This window comes from Rousettus aegyptiacus, unplaced genomic scaffold, assembly GCF_014176215.1.
Source record: "Rousettus aegyptiacus isolate mRouAeg1 unplaced genomic scaffold, mRouAeg1.p scaffold_m13_p_2, whole genome shotgun sequence".
Lineage (NCBI taxonomy): Eukaryota > Metazoa > Chordata > Mammalia > Chiroptera > Pteropodidae > Rousettus > Rousettus aegyptiacus.
The window spans coordinates 44,892,726-44,912,117 of NW_023416295.1; the positions used below are offsets into that span (position 1 = coordinate 44,892,726).

At 38.4% G+C, this 19,392-nt stretch overlaps 1 long non-coding RNA gene across 1 annotated transcript; it reads left to right on the forward strand.

Moving 5' to 3' along the window:
- The first annotated feature begins 15,280 nt into the window (after positions 1-15,280).
- LOC107505277 lies at positions 15,281-18,772 on the forward strand. The gene is made up of 3 exons (XR_001595665.2): positions 15,281-15,367; positions 17,643-17,761; positions 18,627-18,772. It is a non-coding gene; the product is annotated as an uncharacterized LOC107505277 (long non-coding RNA).
- The last annotated feature ends 620 nt before the right edge of the window (positions 18,773-19,392 follow it).

Here is a 19,392-nt window from a genome sequence, read left to right on the forward strand (position 1 = left end):
TATAGGAGATAAGGCAGTAATTTTTCTACTGACCCACAGAAAAATTCCTAAGAGAAGCCCAGAAACCACCCTGGATTATGTTGAATTTGTAAAGCTGGCAGAAAGCATATATAAAGGTGATTTCTTTCACTTTATTTTAGATACCACTTTCCATGAAAAAAAAAAAAACTCACTTAAACAAATGTTTTCTTTTCTATCCTGTATCCTTAAGAAGTGTGAAGAGGAGACATTGTGAATATTGTTTCATAGATAGGGAAATAGGGGACTGAATCTACCTGGCCTGATCATCTCGGGTAATAGAGAGGTGGCGGAGGAGGAACGTAAGTTTCCTTTGGGGCCCTCACTCATTCTCTCCATTAACTAACTCTACCTTTCATTAATCATCTAGCAATGTGGCCTCCAACTATTTTCTGCTTGAAGTCGCAACCCATCCCCATCTTCGCTCTAAACAGGATCTTGGTCAAGAAAAAAATAATTTTGAAAATGCCATTTCTTGTAAGAAAAATGATAAAAACATGTAATTTCACTGTAGAAGTGAACTTTCTACTTGAAGGGAGAAAAATAAGAAAGATGGGTGACTATGGAATTTTCATAGAAGTTTTTCACGTGGCAGGTGCCATGAGCTTGTCTTCCATTTGCAAAGCAAGTGGCCCTGTGTGTGTCTCAAATTGTCCATGGGATTTTACTGTCGATTTCGATAGGAGTTTTTGAGATGTGGAAGAGAAAGAGACTTACTGACCTTTAAAAAGCGGCTGATCCAATTGTAGTCTCTACTGCCAACGCAGTTGCTTCAGGATTTCAGTGGAGGTTTTTAATAGAAAGGATGTTCAGGAGTCACACGTTTTATTTCTACATGACCATTGGGAATTACCATATTTGACCATTTGGGAGGTATTATAAATGTTCCTTAGTGTCACTTTACTACATGGCAATCAAGTAATAGAGTTTGTTCTGAGGAGGGAAGAAAATGGTAGCCTTGTAGGAACTAGTTGATGTGGAACAAAAGAGCTAGTGAAAAAAATTAATTTTTCTATGGAGTTAAAATAGACAAGTGAGTCTGTTGATTCATGGCCTTTTACAATGTACAAATGGCTGGCTTTCATTTGAGAAGAGACAGATTAAAGGCAATGGTGAGATAAAGGTTGTTCATGTCCTCTCAGCTGGAATAAAAGTTATTTCATTCCCATACTGGAAAATTCTGAAAACAAAAACAAAACCATTTTCCTTGAAGGGTTAGTTTTAGTGTTCTTGTATCAATGAAATAACATACAGAAGTGGAAATGGGAGAGTGGGAAGGAGCTGCTCAGGATGGGGGCCTCCATGCCCCTTCCAAACAGCTGGAACAGGGTCCCTTGATGATTATGGGTGAGATAGCCATTGCTTTAGAATAATTGCAAAGATAATATCAGAAAAAAACCTTGAAAAATAATAAGAGCCAGGGTGGTGGGAGGTTGTAATCATCCAGGGTGATACGATCAGAGCCTAACCCAAAAAGCAAAGATGAAGGGGAAGTAGGAGAAAGGTTTCATTGAGATACAATTTACAGTATTTGGAAAGAGACCACAAGGTGGAGTGAAGGAGAATTGAAGAGGCGACTTTAATTCTGGGATTTTTATTTTTATTTGAGAGTTTACAACTGGGCAACATTGCCATGTGTGATGGGTAAACACAGATGAATTTGGTGTTTGTTAGCAATTATAATCACTTTGAGCCAGTCTCGAAAACAAAGTATAGACTTATGAACTAATGAGGACAAAACGAGACCAGACAGATCTGTGTGGCACCTATGTCTGTTTCAGTGCTACGCGTGGTTCTTGCAGAGGGGCTTATTTACAGAATGCCTGGAGAGGGCTGTAAAGCCATACCTAGCCACAGGTAAAGCAGTGTATGGCACATTGTGAAATGTTTCCCAAGTGATTTAGCAAAGCCACAAAAATGTAGTGAAAAAGGAATAGGCAAAGTATATTGATCAAACAAATGTTATTGAATGTATTGAGTCAATGAATAATTATATTGAAAGCAAGGGAAGAAGATCTCAATGCATAAATGTCTCTGAAAATTATATTATTTTGAATTCAGGCTATTAAAAAAAATCCAGACTACTTTTATTTCCTGACAGAAAAGAGAATATTCCTTAACTTTGTTCACCCACTGTAAAGAATGCTAGCTTTACATAATAAAAAAAATTAAGGATGTGAAAGTTCTAGCATATTTCTTAGCATGAAGTTATTACTTTATAAATGTGAATGTGTTGAATCTTAAATTAAGTGAGATTCTCAAAGTTTCAGTTTTATTGTTAAGTTACTTTATCTTTTCAGTTGAATTTGTATAATATATATTCCCTTCTAACTACCTACATCCCTCTTCTACCTTTCTTAAAAGAATCATCTAGCTAAATTATCCTTATTTCTTCACTTTCTTCCAATCGTATGGCTTTGCCCACCTACCCTCCATTCAAATTAAACTGAATGAAGTTACGAATTACCAACTTCCATGGGATTTTCCGTTCTCCATTTACCAGACCTTGCTGGAGTATTTGCACCACCACATTTTCTTTCCTGCCTCTGGATCTACCTTTGGCTTCCCGGATATTTTGGTCTCCCAATTTCTCTCTCCCCAATCTTTCTGAATTAATCTTTTCCAATTTCCTCTGAAAGTGTCACTTCTCTCCAGCCCTTAAATGCTGCAGTTTCTTATGAGTCAGTCCTTCTACCCTCTGTCCTACTCTTTCCTATTTGCACTCTTTTTTAGTGTAAAAGCACATCAGTGGATTCAATTACCACCTTTAGGCCAGTGACACCAGACCTGCATATGCATCTGAGGTCTCCCTTGGGTTCCAGAGAAGCAGTGCCAACTCCCTGGGGGATGCCATGGATAGCTCAGCATTACCCTGCCTAGAACTGAACTCATTTTGACCCTCTGCCCCGTAAACTTCTCCTCCTACATTTCTTATTTTGGTGATGATAACACAATCCTCCCAGTTGCCAAAACCATGAATCTAAGATTCATTCTTAACTCTTTCCTCATGCCCAAATGATGTCCATGTCAATCCTTACCTTCTGTTGACTGTTCTTTCATTTCCTACTGCTATGAGTTCAAACCCTTATATTGCAGCCACTTTCATCCTTCTTGCCTCCAACCTCACCATTCATTCATTTATTCATTCATTCACAGGCAACACAATTATGGAGTGTTTTCTAATATCCAGGCATTTGTGCTGGAAATGTAGTTCAAGAGGTGAGCATAGTAAACCTGGTCTCTGCTCTCATGGAGGCTACACTGGGGCCCGAGTGGTTACCTTAAAACCAACATATGATGATGGCATTCCTTGTTCGGCATTCTTCAGCAGGTTCTCAAGCTTCAGTCCTGTATCTCCCTTTCTTAGAGGGGTTTGGAATAGTTTGCGTAAAACACTGCTCACTGCCTCCCCAGGGGAACCTCGATTGCAGCTGGACACAGGGCCACCCAGAATGCACAGCTTCCAGACCCTCATGAAACCAGAAACATGCTCTGTACATTATTAGTGCCCATTTGGAAACATGCCCCATACCCAAGGGCTAGACTGAGCCATCTAAACCCAAGTCTTCACTTCACCACTTAAAAGACTTGAATGGATCTGCTTCCTAGCTTGAGCTATCCAGCCTCTTTAATGGGCCATGAGGAACCTCTTCTACTACTTCGGCCTCATCTCTTACCACCATTTTGCCTTTTCCTCTGGAGACTGAAGTGATTGTCCTTCTCAGGTAGCATGTACTGTTTCTTACCTCCAAAATTTTTCTCCAGCAGTTTCCTTTGCTTAGATTGTTCTACCTAAAAATACTAATTCCACCTCTTGCTTAAGGCTTTCAAAACTTGACCCAGGGTTCTTTCTTCTCCCAGAACTCTTCCCTCAAACCCCACTGCTGGGCTAGATGTGGCTCCCCCATGCTCCCCAGGTGCTCAGCTCACTCATTGCACTCGTCTCAGCATTTAATAGTCATCTCCATGTGTCAGCCCCTCCAAGCGTGGAAACTGTCTCTTGTTCATCTTTGAAACTTTCTAGTGCTTGGCACATGACAGGTGCTCAAAAATATTTTAGTGAATTAATAAATAAGTAAAATATTGAATGGAAATGCTCTCAGAACCATGCAAACAACAAATTTCCCTTGACTTGCTCTGACAAGCCATCCATCTACCATTTTGCACATTTCCACATCATCCTGGATGGGACTGATGATTTAATCAGCTCAGATGAGAGTTTGAAGTCACATATCAGGAACCAGCCCAGTGCTGGAGAAAGATGTGGAACTGACAGTAACCCCTTTATTTAAGCAGAAGATTCTGTTTGATTACTGTGAACATTCCACCTCCTGGTTCCGAGCGTGACTACGACTCCCTGTCATGTCGTATCACATCACGGAGAACCTTGGGGTGGTCACTTCGGCTCCAGAGAGTTATCCTTTACCTAGAAAATAACCTGACATACCAGGAACTCCTCTACCTGGAAACACCGAACCAGTTCATTTAGCAGCTTCCAGGGTCTTTGGTGGAGGTGCCACTGTCTACACGTGTCTGAGATACTTAGTTGCCATCCCTCCAGACTGGGTTTTCTCCTTCTCCCTGCAAAAGGTGCTAGAGATTCATATATTTGGGGGCACAGTTGGTGCTGATAAAAGGTCACTCAGAACCTATGTGATCTTGGATAAGTTACCTAACCTCTCTGTGCCTTGGACTCCTCATAACAAGCATGACAATGCCTATGTCATAGGATTGGGTCATAGGGTCATATTGGTAAGACTATTGCAGAGGCAAGATCCATAGTAAGTGCTTATAAATGTCAGTTGCTATTATTACTATTCTAATAATATTGGCCTGTTTACAGAGAACCAATCCTGAGATGAGAACTCAGAAAACTATCCTGGAGAGAAACTGAAATGAAAATGTAAAACATAGTCTCTGTGTTGGAGAATCACTTCATTAAGGGAGAAAATGTCATGTCATTTAATGATCTAAAGCAAAACAAAAAACAAAAGCCAGAGTTTATGTGAAAATTTTGAATCAGACTGTTTTCATGTTGTATGATTATTATTACTTTTTTTCTTCTCTCCCCTTTTTGTGCTGTCACTAAATTCCCTGTGAAAAAGTCACCTCTTGAGTCTCTCATGTCAATTTGGCTCAATTACCTTTCAGAGCTGCTCTGACCTGCCTATTTATGGGAAGTGGCAGTAGCTTTCTCCTGTCCCCAGGGATCTCACTCCTCTTTTCACACAGAAGGTTCTGACAGAAAGTGGTTCTTGTTTCTTTTAAATACTAAGTGCTCTGCTCTTGCCTGCATGAGAGGATGTGGCTGGTCAAAGGACTATGTTTTCTACTAAGGAAGTTTGAAATGGATGAAAAGGGCAGGTGGTGGGCAAAGCCAGGGAACACTCTGTGTCCAAAAGAACCTCGGCAGTGGGGAATCGTGGGGCCTGCGGCCTGATAAGAAATCCTTGCATTGGCTTCGCAAACATATGTGCCCATTTGTGCCCATGTCCTCATTTGTCTTCCACCTCACTGCCCACTGCTTCTCTGTCTGCTTTGTTGGCTTCTCTTTCTCTGCTGGTCTTTCAGTGCTCATGTCCCTCGGGGCTCTCTGTTCATGGTTCTGAGCTCTTACAGTTTTCTTTCCCTGAACAATCTCAACTCTCCCAGGGAAATAGGAGCCAGATCTGTCTCCCGGGCTCCAGACAAGTTCATACAACTGCCTTCCGCACGGTTTCTGCTTGGATATCCCACATACAGATCAGTAAAACTCAAAATAATAAAAATCATACATATAGTTTTTCTTCTTCCCTCAAATTTGCTTCTCCCTCTCTGTCTAGGCAAATGGCACCACCCTTCAAGCCGTTACTCAGAGAGCAATCTGAGAGTTGACCTTGACTTTGTCCTTTTCCCTCTCCCTGCCTATTTAGTCAATCACAAATTTTGATCAACTCCTCTCGTTCTCTTCTACAGCTCCATAGACGTCATCCTAGTCCGGGTCGCCAGTGCATCTCTCCACAGCCAGTGCAGGTGTACCCTTGCAGTCTTCTCCACTTTTAAGCTTGTTTCAATCCATTCTCTATTCTGCAGCTTGTTAGATAATGTAACACTGAAACTCTGCCTGATTTAACACTTTCTCCTTGCCCTAAGGATAGTGCCCAGGCACCTAAACATGCTCCAAGGCCATGATTCAACTTTGACCTGGCTTCCAGCCACATCTCTCTTCGGCCACCTCATATTTTTGTGCTCCAGGCACACTGAGCTTCATGCAGTTCCTCAAACGTTCCTATGCTTTTTCTCACCTCTGCACCTTTGTATATGCTAGCCCTCTACTTATATCACCTACCCCTAATTCTTGATTTTTGGCTCAGCTCTGTTTCTCTCTTACCTCCCAGCTTAAACACCACTCCCTGTAGGAGCCCTTCCCTGACCCTTAAGCTTGAATACATTGCCATACCTCTCTCTACTTCCACCACTACTACTGGCACCATTACTTGTTCAAGATTTACCCTGCTTGATAGTGTTGATAGTTGACTTTTGGTGTTTTTTTTTTTTTCTTCTATAAATAAAGGCTTTAAATTGTTATATGCTCAAATCAATCAACTCTTTGCATGAAGATTAGAAAGGGCTTCATATAGGCAAATGTTTGCATTTGCAAAGTCAGGGAGCATATCTGACATTTCCTCCGCAGGTTTACGTGGGCGGTTATGCCTGAGGAAATATTTATTTCTTGCTTTGTTATAACATTGTGAAGCTTTTTGTAGTTTTTCTTTTAAACAAAAAGTATTTAAAAATGACTATTAATACTTTCACTTCCTAAAGATGAAGTCAATATCTTTTTCTCTATTCCTCTTGCTTAGTAAAAACTAAAACCTCTGGAACTTACCTAAAAATCAAACTCAAGTCTCCAAAAGGTAGAAAGAGAAAATCAGACCATCTAGGAAACTTGCAACCCCAAGAACAACATAGCGATGAGTTCCCGGATTTCTTCTGCCTCATATGTTCCAGTCTTGGCGTTGAAGAAGCCATTGTAAACCAGACACCCAAGGGCAAAGACAAAAGTAGCCCTGACCGAAGCTTTCTCTCCTTAACTAAAGGACCAGGGAAGAAGCAACCTGGTGGGACATAAAACATTTTGACAATAACCACTCTACTCTAGTAAGACATCAAGGAGAAAACTATGGGCACCTTCCCATCCATGCCAGTAAAGGCCAAGTTGGGGGGGCACTCCCACCCACCAGAGGCTGTAACCAGACACCTCAATCCTCTTCTTCCCTGCTGGGGTGGTGCCAGAAAATGTCAAGTAGGGAGGTGAGACGTTTCGAGAATTCCTCTGCCCCAGCATCAGTGGAGACTATGTAGGGAGACAAGACTTCCACTCCTCCCAGCAGTAATGAGGCTCCTGTTCCCAACCCAACAGTGTCGAAGGAAGCCAGTCAGAGAGTCAGCTTTCACCATCATCCAGGAGTAATGAGGCCATGCCCACTGCAGTATAGGTGGAAGCCACATGGTGAATTGGAACTCTCATCCCCAGCCGGCAATATCAAAGACCCCCACTCATCCTTCTGGCATCAGTGGAGATCAAGTGGCAAATGCAAATGTCCACCTCCACCTGGCAGTAATGAAGCAGCCCTCTGTCGAAGTGGTGCCAGAAGAAGCCAAGTGAAGTAGAAAGTTTAAATAAGATCCAGAGTCTTCTAACTTAATATGCAAATGTTCAGGCTTCAATTGAAAACCGGAAAGATCTCAAACAGTGTGAAAAAGACCATCGATAGGTGTCATATTTTTTTCCTAGGCTGCTGTAACAAGTTACCACAAATTTGGCAAAAAACAACAGAAATTTATTCTCTCACAGTTCCAAAGGTCAGAAATCTGAAATAAAGATTTCAGCAGGGCTGGGCTTCCTTCAGAGGCTCTCAGGAAGATTCTGTTCCTTTCCTCTTTTAGCTTCTGGTGACTCCAGGTATTCTTTGTCTTTGAACTGCATCACACTAACCTCTGCCTCCGTGGACACATTGCTTCTTCCTCTGTATTTCTAAGAATACCTATTATTGGATTTAAGGCCTGTTCAGATAATCCAGGATGATCTCCTCAACTTAAGATCCTTAATTATACCTGCAAAAACTTTTTACCAAATGGGGGTAACATTCATAGGTTTCAGGGATTAGTATGTGGATATATCTTTTTTCGGGGGGGCTACCATTTAACCCACTATGGATGCCAACACTGAGATGACAGGTATGTTACAATTATCAAAGATTTTAAGGTAGCCATGATAAAAAAAAAATACTTCAGTGAGCAATTATGAACATGCTAGAAACAAATGAAAAAATAGAGACCTTCACCAAGAAAAAGAAGATATCAGGAAAAATCAAGTAGAAAATTTAGAACAAACAATACAGAAATAAAAAACTTAGCGATGAGCTCAACAACAGAGTAGAGGAGACAAAGGAAAGAATCCATAAACTAGACAATAGAGAAATAGAAATGACACAATCTGAACGACAGAGAGAGAATGGATTGAGAAAAAACTTAGAGCCTCAGGGAGCTTTAGGTCTATAACAAGGTCTAACATTTATGCCTTTGGAGTTCCAGAAGAAGAGGAGACAGAGGGTGAGGCTACAAAAGTACTCAAAGAAATAATGACCAACAACTTCTTAAATTTGACCAGAGACATAAACCTACAGATTCAAGAAGTTAAGAGACTTTTAAACAAGATAAAGCTGAAGAAATTCATGCCAATTTGTATCATAATTAAATAAATGTCTGAAAACTAAAGACAGAGTCTTAACATCAGCCAGAGAAATACAATATCTTACCTATAGGGGAAAGACACTTCGAATGGCATTGTATTTCTTATCATAAACTATGGAGAAAGAACTAGCACGATATTTTTCAAGTGCTAAAAGAAAAATATTCATAATTCTACACTCAGTGAAAATATCCTTCAATGATGAAGGGGAATCAAGATATTCTCAGACGAAGGAAAATTATGAAAATTGGTAATCCACCGTATTAACAGACAAAGAAGAAAAATCGCATAATCACGTCAACCGATTCAGAAAAAGCATTTAACAAAATTCAATATTTAATATAAAAAAAACCCAGAAAGGTAGAAATACAGTGGAATTTCCTCCATTGATAGAGAATGTCTACAAAAACCCTTTAGCTAACATACTTAATGGTGAAAGATTGAATTCTTTTCCCCTAAGATTGAGAGTGAGATAAGGACATCGACTTTTACTACTCTTAGTCAGCACAGTTCAGCAAGTTCTAGCCAGGGCAATAAGGCAAGAAAATAACTAAAAACCATGCATGTCAGAAAGGAAGAAATAAAACTATCTCTATATGTAGATGACATGATGGTCTGTGTAGGAAATTCCAAAGAATCTTAAAACAAAACAAAAACAATAGTCAAAGCTAATAAGTGACTTCAGCATAACTGCAGGATATAAGATAAATGCACAAAAACAATTGTATTAACAATAAACACAGGGACACTGAAATTAAAAATGCAATATCCTTTACAACCACTCAAAAAAGAAAAAAACACAAGGGTAAGTCTAATAGACTATGTACAGGATTTTTATGCTGAAAACTTATAATGTTGATGAAATAAACCAAAGAATAAATAAATGGAGAACCATACCTTGTATATGAATTGAAAGATTTAACGTAGTAAAGATGTTCAATTCTTTCCAAATTGTTGTACAGGTTTAGTGCAATTCCTATCAAAATCCCAGACAAGGTTATTCTGAAACTTATAAAAAAAAAAAAAAAAAGGCAAAGTAACTAAAATAATTAAATCAACTTTGAAAAAAAATAATTTGAAAAGGAATAATTTTAAGAACTATAATATAGTTAGAGTAATCAACACTGTACATTACTGATGGAGGGATAAAAAATGGAACAGAATGGAAAGCCCAGAAATAGAACCATACAAATATGCTCGACTGATTATTGACAAAAGATGCAAAACCCATTCAATGGAAGAAGCACATACATTTCAACAAATGTAATTGGACATCCATAGGCAAAAAAATTGGATCTTGACTTAAGTCTCACATCTTAACAAAAATTAACTAAAAGTGGTCATGTACTTAAATGTGAAAGCTAAAACTTTAAAACTTTTAGGGGGATGGGGGAACAGGAGAAAACCTTCAGGACCTAGGGCTAAGCAACACCAAAAAGGAAAATTGATAAATTGGACTTCAAAATTAAAAACTTTCTCTGAGAAAGACCCTGTTAAGGGAATTAAAAAACAAGTTACAGAGTGGGTAAAAGATTTGCAAATGACATATTTGACAAAGGACAACTATCTAGAATATATTTTTAAAAAAGTCAAAACTCAGACGAACAAAAATATAATTAGAAAATGAGCTAAAGATATGAAAAGACATTTCACCAAAATGACAACTGAGCACAGAAAAAAGTATTCAACATCATTAGTCATTAAGGAAATGTGAATGAAAACCACACTGAGCTATTACTATATACCTATCAGAACGGCTAAAAAAGTTTGACAACACCAAATACTGGTGAAATGTAGAGAAACTAGATCACTCATACATTGCTGATGGGACTATAAAATGGGCGTGGCCACTCTCAAATATAGCTTTGGCAGTGTCTTAAAACAGTGAACATGAATCTACCATGCGACCCAGCAACTCTACTCCTAAGCATTTATCCCAATGAGATAAAGGCTCTGCTCACACAAGATCTCGTGCATGAATGTTATAGCAGCTTTGTTTGCAATAATCATAAACCGGAAATAACCCAGATACCCTTAGTTAGTGAATTGTTAAACAAACTGTGGTATGTTCATACCATGGAGCAGTACTCAGCAATAAAAAGGAACAAATATTGGCAGAAAATAATCTAGATGAATCTCCAGGGAATTATGCAGAGTGAAAAAAAAATCCCAAAGGGTTATATACTGTATTATTCCATTTATATAACATACTTAAAATGACCAAATTGTAGAATGAAAAAAAGACTAGTGGCTGCCAGCGTTAAGGGAGGGGCTATAGGTAGGAGGGAAGTGGGTTTGGCTATAAGAGGGCAACGATTGGAATCGCTGTGATGGCAGAGGTGTTCTGTGTCTTGACTGTCAGTGTCAGGATCCTGACAGTGATATTGCACTAAAGTTTTGCAAGATGTCACCCTTTGATATGGGATCTCTCTGTATTATTTCTTGCAACTCTGTGTGAATCTATAATTACGTCAAAATGAAAAAAATACAATTTAAAAAAATCCATTAAAATGAGATTTTAAAACATTTTAATGTTTTAAAAGTAATAATACATAGAAAAATTAATTTGGGTTGTGTTACTATTAACAGAGCTAAAAATTTTTGAGTTTTATGGCATAAAATTCTTTTGACCAATTCACTTACTATTTCTATGTGGTAAACTTCTGGATACATCGGTGTTTTATTTCGTTTTTTATTTTTTGCTTTCCTTTGAGAAACTTTGTCCTGAAAATCCAAAGAAATATATTTTTTTAAATATTATGCAACACTTGAAAATGAATCCTACTTCTTTTATAATTCAAATTACATTTGGCCTCTCTCTGCCCTAAATTCTGTGTTAAAGAATTAGGAAAAAAGTTCTCAAAGCTTGGAAAAGACTAAGTTCAGGCAACTGTACTTTTGACCACAATGAACCTTAATGTTTTTACAGGATATTTTGCTTTAGAATATTGGAAAAAAAACATAGAATACACCACTGTAATACCTTTGCTCTGTCACAGATGGGTTACACTCTGAGTAAATCATATCCCCTGTGTACATCTCAGGGCATGCGTTGCTTTATTCATTGAGGCTCCACAGCTTTGTTTGTGATGTTGCTAGTTTAAGTTCAGGTTAATCATCAAGATCAAGTCTAAATCCCAATTTTGTCCCACTTGAGCTCCCGTCAGTTAGTCCAACATGGTGGACTGGAAGAGTATGGGCCTTGGGGTCATCGAGTCTGGGCTCAACTCTGCCTTTCTCATTTACAAGCCTTGTGGCATGGAGAAAGTCACTTAACTTCCTGAGCTTAAAATCTTTTATTTGTTACAAAAGAAAATTATATCTTTCACCCTGGATTATGAAAAAATAGAGAAAAAATATATAAACAGTCCAGCTCATTATGAACTTGTAAATAGACCTACTCATGAGCTCATTAAGTGACCACTCTTACCATCATGGTTATTTGGGCTTAAGATAACTTCTTGTTCTCAATAAGGGCTAAGTAAAAATATTAGTCAACAATGAAGATGATGGTATAAGTGGAGCGATTGAAGGTAATAAATCACGTTAAAGTTCCCTTAACAAAGATGTGCACAAATTTTCGTGCATTAGAATGAAATAGGTCGCTTAGCAAAACAGATTTTGTTCTCTACCTCCTACCCCAGAGAGTCCGATCCAGCTGCCATAGGAATCTGCATTTTAGCAAGCTCCCTGAGTAATTATGGTGCAGGTGGTCCATGTGCTGATCACATTTAGAGAAACTATGTTTTAGAAGATACATTTATGTCGTGCTGAGTGTTAAGTAGTAAAGAGATGCCCATATAATACATAAAGTGGAAACTGATGATCATTTAAGTGAAAATTTGGTCTGCAGGGTCATTCAAAAAATCCACTCTATCACAGAAGTGCCAAGCAGATATTATAAAACTAATCAAAACTTACTTTTCAGAAGTTAATTAACATGTTTTATGTCCTGGTTATCTTAGCCAAAACTATATATGTACATGCTGTCTTTTTGGCTCCAACTTACTTAGTGAAGAGAAAATAGAAATGGAATAAAATGCCCACTGGGCATTAGACTGCAAATACATTTATTCTGCAGCAAAGCATTAATTTATAAAGATAACTGTAATACATTATGCATTTGGTCCTTTCTCATTTGGCCCCCAGACTGGTCTCTTAGTGGGACATTTCCTTTCTCTAGCTGCTGCTATTTAGGACAAAGACTTGGAACCAGTAACAAAATGATAGTAACTACTAGGAGTGCTACTCTAAAACACTTATTTTTAATATCAGGAAGAATTGATACAAAATTAAACGAATAAGGACTGGTGGCAACAGTTATGTTCTCCTTCCACCAGAGGGACATAGGGACCATTTAGAGACAGTAAAACAAAAGTGATTTTGTTCTTCAAGAGACAAATAACATAGAAAAGAGCTCTTATTTCCTTTTAGCTTTCATCCAAAGACTTCAAAATATTGATTAAGCATAATGTCCATTTTCAGATGGATGACATAAAAAAATAGAACTTTTTTTTGTTAGGCTATAAAACTGAAAGTAATGATTTTGACATCTCCATTCTTACATTATTTACAAACAACTTCTATTAATGTATAAATTATGCAAAATAGAATACAGAATTAGTTTACTAAGAAATTGCAGACCTGTAGAAGATACTAGTATATCACATGTGTATTCTGGATCTCAATGATAATCCAGCAGTCCTCGGCCCTGACATGGCTTCTCCAGTGAAATGAGCACAACTGGCCCCTTCTGTAAGATATCTCAAACATTTTCCATCCTGAGAATATGAAAAAAAAAAAAAAAGACTTTGATAAAAAAAACAAAACTGTGTTCTTAGATCTTGATTCTACTCTAACTCTGCAATAATTACAGTAATTACAAAGATAAAGGGTAAAAGTCACAAAGTGCTGGCCGGGACATTCCAGAGCAGGAGAAAGCTTGGCGCCATTTTTATAGTTATGCCTGTTAAGATTTAATAGACGGAAAGTTTCATTAGTGAGCTGTGCTGCAATTAACTTCAAGGAGGTTCCAGACTACTGTATGTTGCTGTTACTGACAGAAAACTGTTTAGATTTCCCTCTTGAAAGAGTGTATTGGATTTTCAACACTTTAATTATAAAAACTAGTAGGAGGCACAATTTTAAAAAATTTAATGTAGAGGTTAGCTTTTTCTTATTATAGAATGCATAGTAATAACAGACTTTTATCCTTCAGTTGACATGCCGACTATCTGGGAGTGAAAGTTTTCTTTTGTATTATTATTATTATTATTATTAATTATTATTATTAGATGAAGCTACAGATATCTTTGTACCTATCTTCTCTCTCTCTCCTTCTAGCTCATGAAGTCATGTCCTAATGGAACTGTGGCAAAGTTGGAAACTATTATTTCTCTAAAATAAAGGTTTTCCTGAACTATGTACTCCACCTTTAATATAAAAAGCTTGCTCTCAACTCTGATAAGTCGGTAAATGCCATCTCTGGCATTTAGACTAGGGAATAGATTCCCATAAAGACTAGAGAATCCAATGACTTACTGTTCTCCAGTGATCAGTCAGATTCTAGTCATACTTTTGGAGTTTGCGTCTAGACGTTGGACAGGAGAGCCCATAGGTAAAACTTTGCAGACCCCTCCTCACTGGAAGTTAAGCTGGTGCTCCCCTCTGTATAAACAAACCATTGACTGTCATCCAAGCTTATCCTCACGGAAATTATTGCCGTGCTCTAGGTTTTGTGTCTTCCAGGAGACTATCTAGCATATTAATTTCTCTGTCCTACTGTGATATGGCTAGACTGCTATGGTCCTCACTATTATATTTTCTTGTATGAAACAGCAGACTGCTACAGCTCTTTTAATGACTTAAAGAATGAGACCTGCATTTTATGACTTTTAAAACCTGACTCGATGCTCATTCTTCCAGTTAAAACCCACCCTCCCCCTTTCATTCTACATATGTTTCCATTAATAGGCTGCAGACTTTTTAGGTGTGGTAAGCATGTAACCATGATAAGCACTTTGAGAGATGTATTAGCCTTTTCAGACCACAAGGATATAGCTTGGCGTCTAGAGGCAATAGCTTAGTTTGACAAGCAGTTATGGAGTGCCTAAAAGACTAGAGTTTTAATCAACGTGGAATTATTCCATCCCATGGACCAGTGTGTTTGCTGCTGTCCAAGCAGCACAAATGAATCAATTTTCCTCTACCTGAGTGTGAAGTCTAGAAGAGGGGGACACTTCCATTCCTGAATTATGGGTGGTTTGGAGACTGTGGTCTATCTATCAGACTAAACTTGTCCCTGAACTTGGTGTGTCCCCCAAAGTACCACCTCTGCCTCAGTAGATGATCCTCTATAAAATTCTATACCTTCTTTATTTTCCAAGTCCTTGACTTCATCAGACCTCTTCGTACCATGTCCCAAAATGTAACAAGTGTATGAAGAATGGAAACATTGTCATGACAGGAAGTCATGCTCAGAGATTCTGCAATCCCCCAGCAGCCTGCAGGACTGGATTCAGGCCATAGCACAGGGGCCGCATCAGGACAGGGCTCCACACCCTTTCCACACTCCACAGTTTTCCCTACTCTGATTCTCTCTGATGTTTTAGAAAGGTAGGTTCTGTTTTTTGGAAAACCTCTTTCGGTGTAGTTCTGAGAAAATCATTAATATTTGGGTTAAGGTTGGGTCAGAGTTTAAGAGATCAGTGTGTTCATTTGGGTTTTATATATTTATGGTTGGTTTTAGTTTCTGCTCTTAAACACCAGCAGCGAATTCTTGGGGTTTGTGAAGCATTGCGTCACTTTCTTTATGTCTTCTTGTGACATGGTGTTTTGATCATGCAGCTAGAAATCAGACGGAGAATTAAAGTCTCTTTGTCACAACTGAGTGAGTTCTGACCTCAGGTGCAGTACGTTTGCATGATGTTATATGTTTTTTAACTTCTTCGTTAATCAACTTGTTTGTTTATCAATTCTCTCACAGGAGGGTAGTTAGAATTAATTAATCTTTAAAATGCAGGTAGGCAGTGTAACGTTATCAGAACTGGTTTTTGTGTGTCAAATGGATCACTACGCTTTGCATATTTAGCTATCTTTATTGGTCTGCATTCTCATTTGAAGAAACATTTAAATTTTTATAAACAAGGACAGTATAATATACAATACTACTAAGCCTAATATTCAAGAATGTTTTCATACATGTCTTAGTATTAATTAGGGAGCAGTTCTTGTTTGACATGTTTACTTTTAATTCTTAATAGGTTTCCAAGTGGGGTAATGCAATAAGTACCCAGAAAAACTAACAATTATCTAGTCTAAAGAGCTTTGGATTTCACTGTAAAATTAAAATTGTGGAGAAATTGTGTTTTCATTCTACTCATATTAACCTTTTCTTATCCATATTAGCTAAAGGTTAGCTTGTTCTTGCCATTTTTATGAAGTGAGAAGCAGGAACTTTGTCTTTTTATGAAAGGAAGCACAGGAGTGCCAAGCATTCATTAGAGATTGAAATTAGAAGCAACTGTGAGATTAAGTTAGAATGTAGCTCATTGTACAAGCCCAATTTGGACTTTTGTAAGTGCTGATATTAGGAAGAGTGAGCCTATATGAAATTTACCTTCACTTCACCCCGTCTGATGCCAATGCATGTTGGGAGACACAGTGCTGTGACTTCGTGGGAGGGAAATGAATCTTTACAGGCGGGTGTCACTTCTCCCAGGGATCTGTTTTAAATATCGCCCAGTGACCAAGAATGATAATTCCTGTCTCTTCTTTTCTTTTTTTATTTTCCTGGATTCACCACTGTGTCACCAAGTAACTAACTCGATTTCTTTCTCTGCCTCACACAATTGAACAATACAACCGAAGGAAATATTATTAGGATCTTCACAAAATGGCAGAATAGAAAAGGACCACTAAGATTTTAGATCTCATTTCACAAGTGCTTAGTGAGTAGGTGAGTCTAAAGGGGAGGAGAGGGGCCAGTGGCTGGCTCTCTGGGAGTCGATGGGACAGTCGTCTCCAGTAATAGCAAAGCTTTCCATAAGGGTACCTTCTCCCAGGCATACGAGGAAACAAAAATGGGAAATAATTCCTGTTTATTAGATTTTTAAAAAGTCAAATGAAAACATTTTTAACCTCCCTAAAGAGAAAAAGAAAACCCAAGTCTTTTAAAACACTAGCCTCCAGTCAGTGAGGTGAACTTTTCTCTAGAATTCATCCCATAATTTCTAAATGAGTGAACAGAAATAAGAAAGGTATTATACTATTTTATGCTGAATTAACCTCACTATATACTGCTAAAGATCTATCTCTGGAGACACATCATAAAAACTAAACACTTTGCCACCATGGCAGTATTAAAAAGTATTTCATATTTTACTATTAGGGTGTAAAATTACTAATCAAGGGTGGGAAATGAGCAGAAGAAAACAGGAGAAAAAGAGACTCATTGAAACATGCTGAAATATTACCGGGCTTTCATTGAAAGCTTTCACGTGTGTTTCCCCCCTCATCTTTCAGAGCCAGCACCTTTTAAAGAAGAGGCAATCTGTTGAGAATAATAGAAGAACCATAGTAAATAACTGTTGAAAGTGAACAAATTCTATCTTGTCTAATAAATCGTAAGGGCAGAAGAGCCCTTCTGAATGCATCATTGATTAGCGTGAAGGACAGACTTCTCTGAGGTCGTGGGCCCTTCCACCCCGGAGAACTGCTTTCCTCATGCCGCCCCAGGGTTGAAGGAATGATTATGCCACTTCTGGAAGGAGGATGTTGAATTGATGTCTGATTTTTAGTAAATACAAAAAAAAAATTACTCTTTAATAAAGAAACGTATGTATCATATACATATTTGGTAAACTCTAATCTTTTGGAGAACATTCCACAGGTCCCTGTGACCCTCCAGGGTTTCCCTAGCGTGTACATTGAGATCCATCCTACTGAGAGCGAGTGCTGAAAATCAGGACAGTAGCATTGCATTCTGAGTTCCATCGTGCTATATCTTAGGTAAGCTTCTGAGACCCTCTGATCTTTAATTTCCCCCTCTCCTGCTGTGCTTTCTTTCCCCTACGTGGCAAGGAAGCATTGGGAAATTTAGGTGATGAAATTTAGGTGAAGGAAAGGGTAGGGACCCTTTCCTTCTCGTAAGAGCAGTACAGGCTCTGGAGTCAGACTGCACACACTGAAATCTCAATTCCACTATTTACAATGCCTCAGTTGTCTCATCTATAAAGTGGAGACAATATGGTTTTTCCAATAGTGTGATTACATAAATTAATATATGTAAAGGATTTAGAACAGTGCCTAGCACAAAGTGACTACTAAAAAAATGCTATTTTTATTGTGAGATTATTACTGTCTCTCAAGCTCAGTGCAAAGGCTGCTTCCTCGCTGATCTTTCCTTGTTCTCCTAGGCAGACTGTTGTACTTTGTTCCTAATTCCAGTAGAACAGTTTTTATTTTTAATTAACAGTAGGCTTCCATATTTATTTCCTCACTAGACTGTGGTACCTTGAGGTAGGGGCTGGAAGATGGTGTTTTATCTGATTAGTCCTACTAGCATAGTTCCTGGCATTAAGTAGGCATCCAGTGTTTGTGGATACATGAATGAATATATAGATGAAGGAATGAATGCATATTTCATGTGTTATCTCCTAATATCCATTCTCTTCTATTTTTAGCAATAGAGTTTCCAAATTTTAGTGAGCATATGACTGTCCAGCTAATGACCACATTTCTGCTGGGTGTGGCCATATGATCAAGTTCTGGCCCATGGGTTGTCCACGGAAGTGTGCTCTTCCATTTGTGGGTTATTCCCTTAAAGGAAATAAGTATGCTCACCATTTTCCTTTCCCCTCCTGTCTCTGGCTAGAATGTGGATGTGAAGGAGATCTGGAGCAGCCACCACAGACCATGAAATGGATAGCACTTGTTAGGGATGACACTTGTTGAGGATGACAGCAACAAAGTCTAACAATTCCTGGGTTCCTAATGACGTGGAGCTGCTGTACCAGCCCTTGGTGGTTTGTATTCAAATTTCTTTCTTGTTTAGAGCCCGTTTTGCTGTTGTTCATTTGTTTTGGTGGTAGATGGGTCTTTGTTTCACTAAAAGAGTCTATTTACTAACACACTGCCCACAAAGCTATATTTACTTGATTCTAGACCTTTGATAGATAATTTTCTAATCAGATAAAACTGATAAAAATAGATGTGGATTAGATTATTACAGCTGATTAGAACTGAGCAAGTGTGTGAATTAAATATGGCAACAAAGGCTTTGGCTTAATTAATTTAAAAAAATCATTTAAACCTTGTTGTTACTCTAGTCCCAGTTGCTTAGTGGTTGCTCTAACTGGTGATGGGAGGAGGGGGATGAAAGGGACAAGACCCTAGGTTACAAGGCTGAGTGCAAGGAGCCGTACTTATCCCAGGAAGTGTTTTTATTCAAATCTCATTTGGTTGGGCAAGAGGGACAGAATTTTGCCCAGGTAACTTTGCTCATTTTAGCAAAACAACCTTCCTCTCTACGTGGTGGCCCCTGTTGCCAAGTGTTGTGCTTGCTCTGGATAACAAGGTCAACAGGGAAAGAGCAGCTGCCCCTTTATTTGCAGTGAACTCCTTTATGACTTTCTAGGCAA